The sequence below is a fragment of the Sceloporus undulatus genome, chromosome 8 (assembly GCF_019175285.1).
Source record: "Sceloporus undulatus isolate JIND9_A2432 ecotype Alabama chromosome 8, SceUnd_v1.1, whole genome shotgun sequence".
Lineage (NCBI taxonomy): Eukaryota > Metazoa > Chordata > Lepidosauria > Squamata > Phrynosomatidae > Sceloporus > Sceloporus undulatus.
Genome location: NC_056529.1, coordinates 3770813 through 3781825, shown reverse-complemented (window position 1 = coordinate 3781825; position 11013 = coordinate 3770813).

The window sequence follows — 11013 nt, the reverse complement described above, 5'->3', positions numbered from 1 at the left end:
AAAAAACAAAAAATCCAAACACAACACCCCACTGGAGTCTTAGTTCCCCCGGTGATGCGCATTCAAAAATGACAACATGTGAGTTCTGCTCCCATATCGGACCTTTTGGGTAAGGGGACTTAACTGTTTTTTAACAGAGTACTTGCCAAAAAAGAACAATTTCTTTCACTAAAAAAGGTCTAGTGGAGAGGATCTGTCTTCAACCGCCACCACAGTTTTGGCTTTCCCTTAGGACATCCATTGCCTTTTTAGTCTTGATTGATTTATCGTTACCCATAAATGTTTTTTGGGAAACACCAAGGAAACCATCTATTACAGGGTTAAATTGGGCTTAATAGTAAGGCCTCATGCTCAGGCTATTACCTTGAAGGGGGTGGCCCCCCATGGTTTCTTTTATTCATTTTCATTAATTGAATGCTGGCCTGTGTCTGAAGATCTTAGGGGCACCGTTTCCAAACAACAATCAATTAGAATCGAAGAGTGTTATGTGTGTTTGTTGGTGTGTGTGTTGTGTTGTGTGTGTATATATACCTGTTATATACAAATTCTAAAGACCTAAAAGCACCATTTAAAAAACCCCTTTAACGGCTTCAAAAAAGCAAGTACAATGCGAAAACCAATCAAAAACAGTTTAACAATAATTTTTTTCAATAATACAAGATATGTGAATTGGAATTAAAATAAAATAATTAGCTAGGCTCCCCAACCTCAAAGGGCTTTAATTAATGGAAAAAGCCCCATTTGCCGCTGTTTTGACTCTACTCAGCCACTTGGATTGGGGCAGGGCCTGTTAGTCCTTGGATGGGGGAGACGGACCGCCAACAAATTACTGGTGCTGGCGGCTCTATTCAAGAGGACGGAAAATGAACAAAAAAAACCCACCCTCTGAGTATTTTCCTTGCCTCGGGAAAAAAACCTTTGTTAAAAAATTCAAAGGGGTCACATAAAAATAACCTAAGCTCCCTTATATTCATGCAAATTCTGCTATTTGATTTAGCTGTGCATGGGTTTTTTTTTGCGGGCCGTCGCATGATATTAATGAAACAACCAGAACTCTAAATGAGGGATTAGTAACATTATTGCACCATGCAATTACACCAAATTATTTGGCTAAATGTGAGGGGGGAAATGCTCTTAAACTCCATGTCATGGACATGGAAGGAGGAAACGGGTGGGGGGAAAAGCTTCAAATATGTATTTCAGGAACTACGTTTCTTGGGGCATAATTAAGGACGTTTGGGAACAAAAAAACAGACCAGGGGGGAAAACACGTATTGGAAAATACAGACTCCCGGTAGTGCCTGCACATATTTGCGTCTATGTGGCATGTTTGCAAAACATTTCAAGAAAAAAAAAATTGGAGGAAATGGGAGAGAAACTTGCCCAGAAAAAGAAATGTGGGCAGCGGTGGAGGTCTAGTTGCTCTCGAAAAAACAGGTATCAGCAGGCATTGTTAAACCTTTCTGGAGACCTATGGATTGGGATGGGAAGGTGGGGAAAAAAAGGGGCCATCAAAAACAAACAGGGGCATGTGAGAGCCAGATCAAAGATTATCCCCTTGGGCCGCCATCCTGAGCCGACCCAAAACTGGCCTCCTCTCCCTGGATTTGGAATATATTCGAGGTTGGGAAAAGAGGAACCACGCCTGTTGCAATTGCCTAGCAAAACCTGTGTGTTGTTGTTCTGTGGATTTGTGTGTTGTTGTGGTGTGTGTTTCTCTCTCTTTCCCTTCTTAACTCCCCTCTTCATAGGATAGAAAAGGAACCCACCGGTGGGTCCCCACAGCTTGTCGGGAAGCAATCATCCCCATTGGGAAGGAGCGGCGGACATGTTTCACATCACAGGCACAGCTTTGGGGCGTGATTGGCTGGCCCAAGTTATTGGGCCCCTGGGAAGACGACCAGAGATGGCGGCCATGTCTATGAATCCAACAGGCTCTCCACAATCCCCTTTTTAGGTCTTCCTCTTCCCCTACTACATGGCTGGCCAGAAATTTTAACATGGGTTTCAGATAAGCAACAACCACGGAACTTGCCGTTTCTGTCGGTTAAACTCTATTTTGAGGAAGGAGGCGATAGGCCAGTGCATGTTTCTCAAATTTTGCAGCCATGCACAAACAGGCGCAAGTTGATTTTGCAAGCAGGGCCTGGGCCTTTATTCAAATACTCGCTGCCAAACATTTTCCATTACATTTGGCCCCTCTTTTGCATGTTCTGCCGTTGGGCCGGTTCTTCAGCAAGTGAGGGCTAAACAATAGGCACACCAAAACCAGTTGAGAGAGGGGAAAAAAAAAAAAAGGAGAGGAGACAGAGACTTCACAAAGTGTTGATATTCATTTTTGGGCATTTTGGGCTGACGAGCCGACTGAACAACCACAATGGCAATTTTGTCAAGGCGCAGGCACCAGGGCAAAAAACTGGGCAAGCGTTTGCGGTGGCGGCGCACATCAAACCCAAAACATCGTTCGAAAGCACCGTTAAACGCCCAAGGGGGACCTTACAGAGAAGCGGCCCTCCTTTGTTAAATTTCATTCTCCCAGACCTCTTTAGCGGGCGGAGTTTGATCCAAGCAACTTTTCTGCTTGCTTGGCTGTTCCTTTGAAAAGGATTGCACCGTCTTTGAAAGACTGTTTGCGGAACTCGGGATCTTGGGACTTAATTTCACCCCCCATCCACACGTTTGTGCTTTTGTTTTTGTTTTATTTTATTGTTCTTTGTGCTGGCAGGGAAAACAGCATCTTCAGTACAGAAAAATACATTATCTGCGCAAAATGAAAAGAAAATGCTACTGTCTGCACCGAAAACGTGCCTGTTTGCAGTAATAAACACAAAAGCGTTTTAGATTTAGATTTTGCCGGCAAATGGGGCAAAATTCTCATTAGTCTTTAATCAAATTACCTTCTTCACGTTTCTTTCTGTGAGATGAAGTCCATTGTATTAACAGTATATACCTGTTACAAGAGGTCCCCATCTTGCCCTTTTCCTTTGGCCTGCCAAAGAGCGATGGGATAACATTCCCTGTGTCGTCCCGTTTATCGACTTCTCAGGTTTAAAATTCAAAAAGATGTTGAGATACACCGCATAGCAATTTTTGCTAAGGGGCTAGTGGGAAATTTTGTTCCAGTTATTGGCACTCCTCAGGAGATGTTTTTTCGCTAGGGTTCCCGGATTTTAACTTTAGAAGAAGAGAGCACTGCTTCCGGCACCCAAAAACAATGTTCCAAAGAGAAAGGGATGCTTTGCAAAAATCCTTCATGGCGCAAGGTTGGCACAGTTTTTGTACTCGCCTTAGGTTTGCAAAACCATTTTGTGTGGTGGCCTAAAATTGTGTGTGTGTGTGTGTGTTAAACTTCTGCGGTCCTGTCCTCACATAGGGTAATTTCCTGATGGTCTGGCAGCCTCCATTGTTTGTCACACTTCCCTTATAAAAGCAAACAAGGGAAGAAGATAGATATCATGGAGGTATGTTCCTCCTCTCTGTGTGCTTTCAAAGGCTCAGGTGAGGATGGTAGGCGGCGCCAGAGGGTTGGGCTGCAATGATCATTAGCGATTGGATGATGTGTCACCAGACGATTGGCCGAGGAAAAACCCCACAGATTTCCTCAGCATGTCTCTTTAAGTTTAATTTTTCAAAAAACATCAGTCCGATGAGGGGTTGGAAAAAACAGAGAAAATGGGCCCATGGGGTCCCTTTCCTACTTATGATTCCTCTAAAGTACCCTTTACAACCAGGCAGTGAAAAAAACAGGGCAATTGTCTTGCCAATTGGAGAGGGATAACACTAGTTGTGGTTTTTTTCCAACAGGCCAAAACCAGGGGACAGGTTTCTATTATGATTGTAAGGAAACGCCCTTAAAAAGTTCAGTGCTGTACCCAGTGGGGATTACTATGTCTGGAGGGTAGGCCAAAAATGACAGGGGGCACAAACCGGGCTTACGGGCAACAGGTTTCTGCAAACACTGGAGCAGCCATGATGTTGGGGGGCCCTGTTCCCTTTCCAAAAGGGGCCACAAAAGTTCCAGGACCTGTGGCGAATTTCTTCTCCTTGGGTTTCCCTTGCCGCAAACTGGGTTTTTCTTTCCAGGGCCATTCAAGGGTGAATTTTCTTTGCTAAATTTCATTCTCAAAAGGGAAGCAATGAGCACTGTTTAGCAACCTTTTTCCTGCTGTGGGGAAAAGTCTTTGCAAACCTGTGGCATTTTTAAAAACACTAGCCACCTGTGCCGCGCAAAAACACTGGCACATTGCACAAGAAGACGCACAAGAAAATGATGTTTGGTTGTAGGGAAATCTAATAATTTCTTTATTCAGTGATGTTTGGTATTCTGTGCAGCAGGACTTCTTTTCTCTTCTACGCAAAGCAAACTTCTTGCAAAAATGATTTTTCCAATCTGCAAAGGATCTGGTCAATCCAGGGACTCTTTCCTCAAGATTTCCCAAAACTTGGTTCTCCAGGTGTTTTGGACCTTCAACTCCCAGGAAGGCCCCAGCCACCTGGCCAAACTGTCAGGAATCTGGCGAGCTTGAAAGTGGAGAAAATATCTGGAAAGGCCAAAAAAACCTGGGGCACGTCTCCTTGTTTGCTAGCCCAAGAGACAAAGATTGGGGGAGAGCCATTTGCTTTGTATGAAAAGTCTTCACAAATTGATGGACCAGGACGTGGGGAAAAAGGTAACAAAAAGCTGAAAATTAACTGTTAGGCATCTTTGCTTGCGGGGGAAACTATTGATCAGTAGGTTTGCAAATGCAAGTTTCTTTACAAATGCCAAGATTTTGGAGTAGCTGGACTTCCTGGGATTGCATTTGGGCATCAGACGGATGGCATGTCTTGTTTAAATCCCCTATGTTTTTTCCATTTCCTTTCTTTTGGTCAAATTAAAAATGAGAAGGGTCCATGGTCACTCTTATCTTTTCTAAAGACATTTCTACCACTTGGTTTCCAAAGGAACCTAGGGTGGAGGGCATATTTGTGTTGGGAGAATATGGCACTGACTACTTACCGAGGTCTGTCTGAGGGCCGGAGAAAAAAGGGAACATTGGTTACATCCAACACCTGGGTTGGCAATGCATTGTGCACCACACACACACCTAAAGATATATATATATATGCGTGTTTGTTTATTAAATTTTTTATTTTTACTCCGCTACTATTTTTAACAAGCTACTAATCAAAGGCCCCCTGGGATGCTGGCACACATGGCGGCTTAGAAATGCAACTACCAACTTACTGAGTACAAAATGCTGTTTCTCTAACATCGCCGATGCTAGGCTTTTCCCCCTCTTCAACTATAAGATATGGACTATGAGCTATTTTTCTCAGGCCCCTTCCCTTGTGACATTACATTTTCTTCTTCTTCCCCAAGCCTGACCCTTTAGCCAAAGGCGCTTTTTTTTTTTGTGTAAATCTTCCCTTTTAAATCACTAACTTCAGCTGGCCCGTTTGCTCTCTCAAGCGGTGCCCCCCTCTTACTAAATAACATGAAAAACTCATAGTGTTTTTGTGGGTTTTTTGGGCCTCTGCCTCTTGTATAATCTTTATTGTGGCCTTCAAGCCTAGAAAAAACCCACAAAAAAATGGATGCGGGCCATTGAAAAGCCTTGTGTGTTGTAAATGTTAGGGTTTTTACAATTCCTCGTATCACAGAAAATGGTTGGCTAGGGCGTCTGAGACTGGAAATAAAACCCTTCTGCCCATGAGCTTATTCTATACTGATTAATATTGGGAATTAACATAAGATGATCACTTGGGCCCTTCCTTATCCATGATTTTTTTTATCCACGGGATTCAGAAATTCCACGGCTTGAAAAATATTTCAAAAAAAAGTAAAAAAATTCCAATACGGGCAAACCTTCATTTTTACCATTTTGGCACTAAAAGGACACCATTTGCTCTGCCATTATTATTTAATTGCTGACTCTTTGAGCATCCACGGATATTTTTGTTTCTCCACAGGGGGATCCTGGAAACCAAAACCCCAGTTGATACAAAGGGCTCAACTGTACCAAACAATAGGCATTATATACTGCTTTCGTTTTTCTTCTTCCTTCGTCCTCATGGGAACAACAGAAAAACTCTTCTTTTATCCTTGAGGTAAGTTGGCTAGAAGTTGCTTTATGAGTTACAAACAGCTTCGTCTCCATTCAGTATTGCTATTATGAATGGGGGTATAGTATATGTCTGTGTGTGCATGTTTCTTGTGTTGGCTCCACATCAGTGCACGGATACAAAAGGGCTGCTCCCCATCACCAGGAAACAATTGGATTTTCCAAAGGAACCATCACTTTTCGGTTGTTATAATGGTTTTATTTGCACAGAATTGGAAAAAAACTATTGCCTTCCGGGAGCGTTCTAAATTAACTTTCGGAAGGCTTTCATGGTTGGGGGCATCCAATTTTGCGTTTTTTTTTGTGGGTTTGGTTTTTTTTGGGCTTATTTTGTGGCCATGTTCTAGGAAGGTTTGTTTCCTGGCGTTTCGCTCAGCATCTGGTGGCTTGGCATCAATGCACAGGATGTCGATGGGGATAAAACAAGTGGGGGTTTATTATTTTGGAGGGGGGGGAAAAAACGCCTGATGAGATCGGGGGCAAAAGGGCAAACGTAGTTGGGAAACAAACCCTGCCTTCCCGCGTCGAATCGATTCAGATGGCAAACCAACGATTTAATCTGTATGTTGGGAAAATGGGGGGCCCTGCTATTTGTGGAAAGTTGGTCCAAGTGGCAAAAACTGGAACCTTTTTCAAAAATTATGTTTCGCAGGCCTATACTTGTTTGCTTGGTGTGTGTGTGTGTGTGTGTGTGTTGGTTGTGTGTGTGTTAATATCTTCACTCTTACAGGCCAAAATGTCCTACAACTTAGTTCTTTCAATCCACTGCTCCTTAGCCACCCTTGCAAAAATTCACGTCCTCTTGGGGTCTCAAAATGGGTCTTCTTAGCCCAAAGACTCCTCAAAAAACTCTTCTTCCTGACTTGAACTCATAAAGGCATACCGCACACTTATTCTTGCTTGCTTCACACAATGCCCCAGCCCGGAAAACAATGGGCTCAAACATTGTTCCCCAGGGGACAGGAGGAAGGAAAATCCTTGATCCCACTTGGGATGGGGAATTGGCGGGGAGAGGGGAGAGTAGTAACTGCGGCCCCCTCTCTCTTCATACATACCGCTTAGCAGAATATAAACCAGCTCCCGCCCCAAGGCCCTTTGAGAATGGTCACAATCCTCTTTGCTAGAACCTCATGGGATTGGGAAAAATATGGGTAATCTCTAAAAATGGTCCTGGCCTTGGCCCGATGAGTGATTAAACATAACTGCTTTTTAATTATCGTTTGATGAGGGGGTCAAGGAATGTGGCATAAATCCACAGCCCCCCACCTGTTTCCTAGGGTCAGGCAAAGGAGTTCCCTCTTTCCCTCGCCTTGTATACAAACGCACCCAACTTGCACCCCCTTCCCGGGGTTTTCAGAGGCATAAACATCTTTTGCGCGGATTTTGTGAGAGATTTCCATGGTGGTCCCTCCAGCCAGGTTGCATAATTTAACCAAAGGAGGTTAACAATCCAAAGGCATGCTTCCCACGGTTGGAGGGAAAACCTTTACTTGGGACTCTGGGTCCCCGGGGGGCGGTGCGGGCTTTCTGCGCAAACGTTATTGTGAAATTCTGGCTGGGAGAGGGGAAAAGTGCAAGAAAAGAGCATGAATGTGCACGGCGCACATTATCCCTGCATTTTTCAGCGGCCGAGCCGAGATCTGTTTTTTGAAGGCCAGCAACAGGAGGGGAAAAAAGCCACCAGGGCAGCACAGGGACTCTCATCACAGCATGCCGTGGGCGGGCAGGTGGCGACTTTGACTTGCACAACCTTGCATTGGGTGGATGGGCCTCTTTCCTTTAGTTATAGGAAAGATGAACTATCAGTTACCAAAATGCCTTTTGCCTTTTTTTAACATGTTCTTTATGTTTCAGTGGGAAGGAGAGGAGAGGAGGCTGCTATCCTATCCTATCCTATCCCTCACCTCCTGTGGGAACCACTTGCATGAGCAGCCAGTTTGGATGCAAAAAAAAAGGATTTCATGGCCGAAGTTACTGTTACAGTGGTGCCTCGGTTTACGAAATTAATTCGTTCTCCGCCCCGCGCTTTCGTAAAACCCGAAAAAGCATTCGCACGCCGAAATTTGCCATAGGGCGGCTACTGGGGGGAGAAAAAAAAAGAGAAAAAAAGGGGAAAAAAGCCGCGGGATTTCGTCGCGGAACAACAGGGCGCCCCCGAAAAAAAAAAAAGCACCAAAAATTTTTTCGTACCCGAAAAAAAAAAAAAAGAAACCACAAAAAAAAAAAAAAAAAAAAAAAAACATTCGTAAAAACCCGGGAAACACTTATTTCCTATGGGGATTTTTTCGTATCCGGAAACCATTTCGTTAACCTGGTTTCGTATTCCCGGGGTTTACCACTGTTCTTAACTCATGTTATTAAGTCTAGGGAAATTTAGGTCAAAAAATTGACCCCAAAAACGGCCTAAAATCGATTTATCCCTGGCGTGAATGTAAGTATCTTAATCCTAAACTCTTATTTAAAAGAAGTGAAAAGGCAAGAGTATAATCGTCCCTGGAAGCCAACTGGACCCTTTATCTCTCATTCATCCAGCCTTCGGGTGGAGGTGCACAAAGAAGTTATATCTGCTGGAATTTTGTAAAGTTCTTTGACATTGTTTTGTTTTGCTTTTCTCCTTTCGATCCTTGTATATGCCCCTAAGTTTTTTTTACCCTCAAACTTATCCAGGGGGGGTCATTAGCAACAAATCTAATAATTTTTGGCCCCAAAACTTGCCCTCGACTTATACATTGAGGGGTCCCAACTTATAGTCGGAGTATTTCTAATATGGTTAAAGTCTATAGGTAGGCTTCTGGGTGTTTGTACATCAGGGATGGCCATACGTATGGTCTCTGGAGGGCTTGCCTTTTGTAGACTTTTGAATCCCTTTACCTGTCCCCTCAAGTCCTCCTCTTAAAATGTCTCCCCCACAACCAATTTTTTTGGGGGGACAATTTGGAAGTCAGGTTTGTTTTCAGGGATCAGAGGAAAAAGCCCAAAAGGGAGGGCAAAAAACACTAGAATGAGGGGGGACACTCACAATTACCCCTTAGATGGGAAAAAGAATGGGGTGTCGTTGTGTGGAAAACTTTTGGGGGGGTTTTTGCAGGGGGTGTTGCAGTGGTACGCAGCCTTCTCCCAAGGTTTTCCCCAAACCTGCAACGGGAGTTGGGCTCTGTCCTCCTTCCCAACCGGTTTCTTTTTTATACATGGCAGGTGACAAGAAACGCCGCCAAAAGGGATTGTTGTTTGTTGTGTAAACAACAGAGCCAGCGGTGTTGACAAGCCTGATGCTATCTGGGGGCAAGCGTTTGGTTATCTCTTCATTGGGACATAACCACTAGCAACAAACATAACCCTAATAAATGATTTGTCTTTCTTTTTCCTTTTTACATTTTAGTACTCAGGATTCACAATTGTTTGAAGAGAAGGAAAAAAAGACCTCAGAAGGTTGCATCGAAGAAGTCATAAAGTACTTTGGGAAACAAGACATACAGTGGGACTGAGGTTTGGTTCCAGGTGGACCCTTCATGGATATCAAAATCCGTGCGATGCTCAAGTCCCATGAATACTAATGGCAAATAAAGTTATAGTAACATGGTGCCCCTTTACATAAAAAATGGCAAAATCACAAGGTCTGCTTTTGGAATTATATTTTTTTGGGAATATTTTCAACGTCCATGGATGGGCTTGAGTCAGTAAATCAAGAATCCATGGATCCCAGGGAGACCAACTCTTTGTATCACTTTTGGAGACTTAGGGCTGTACGAACGGTGGGAAAGGGGAAAGGTCAGGCTGGGGCAGACAAAGTCAGGGTTTTTGTTGGCGTCCACATGGTGCATGCCTCGAGTCACCTCCCAGGGCCAAGGTGTGATGGCTGTGCACCACACCACACGGTGCAAAAGGCGCATCACGGCACTCCTCTGGCGGCTTTGGCATCTATCATTTTCAGGTGGGGTCACTTTGGGGGATGGGAAAAAAAAAAAAAACAAGAACTCAGCTTACCTCTGAACTCTCACCCATCCTTTTTACATCAGTGGAAGGTTCCAGACTTTTTGGCTGTGGGAATATTAAAAACCAGGATCATGCCATTTGTTGAAAAGGTTCCAGGCTGGATGCTAGTTGTTCGGTTGATATAGTTTGCCGCAGGGATCTACATTAAATCGGAAAAAATGATCGAAACAGGCACACCCAATGGCCCACACCGCCGACCCTTCAAAAAGGTTCCCAACAGCTAATTCCCGGGCCTTCTTCATTGGCAAGACAGGCTCTGTGGCCCCAGATCAGGACTACCATCTGCTGGGATTTATGTTTCTTTTCCTAGAAAAGACCGTTACTGTTTTTGAGGGGTCTTTTGTTTTGGCTTATTTGTTTAGGCCAGGAGTAAAAAACATTTAATTCCTCTGGGCAAAAGCCCCATGGCCAAGGTTAAATTTTTTTCTGGTTTCTTTAAAACAGCTAATACTAACACTCTTGGAAACAGACAGGCTGGGGAAAGAAAGGAAAAAGTTACTTACTTTCTGCCAACATCTTGTTGCCATGGCGCTCTCATGGCAGCTACACTATGAAGGAAAAACGGGGGATGGCCACTGAAAAGGGCAGTGAAGTGGCAAGCTGGTGGTGGCTTTCCCCCCACGTCATGCTCTGGGCCTTTAGTTGGTGTTTGGACTTTTTTAAAAGGGTGATCCCCCCCAGGGGCCCTCAACCCAATTCCCCATCCAAAAGGTTTTTATGTTAGATTATTTCATCCTACATAGGGGAAAAAATGAAAATATTCCAGTACAGTGGGCATTGGGTATTCCCTTGGGGGTTTTTGTTCCAAGGAACCCCTTGTGGATACCACAAAATTCCTGAGTTAAAGTGGGTACTCATATATACGTTTGGAGGACATGGTTGGAGGCCCCAACCAAAATGAAAAGACTTTTATACA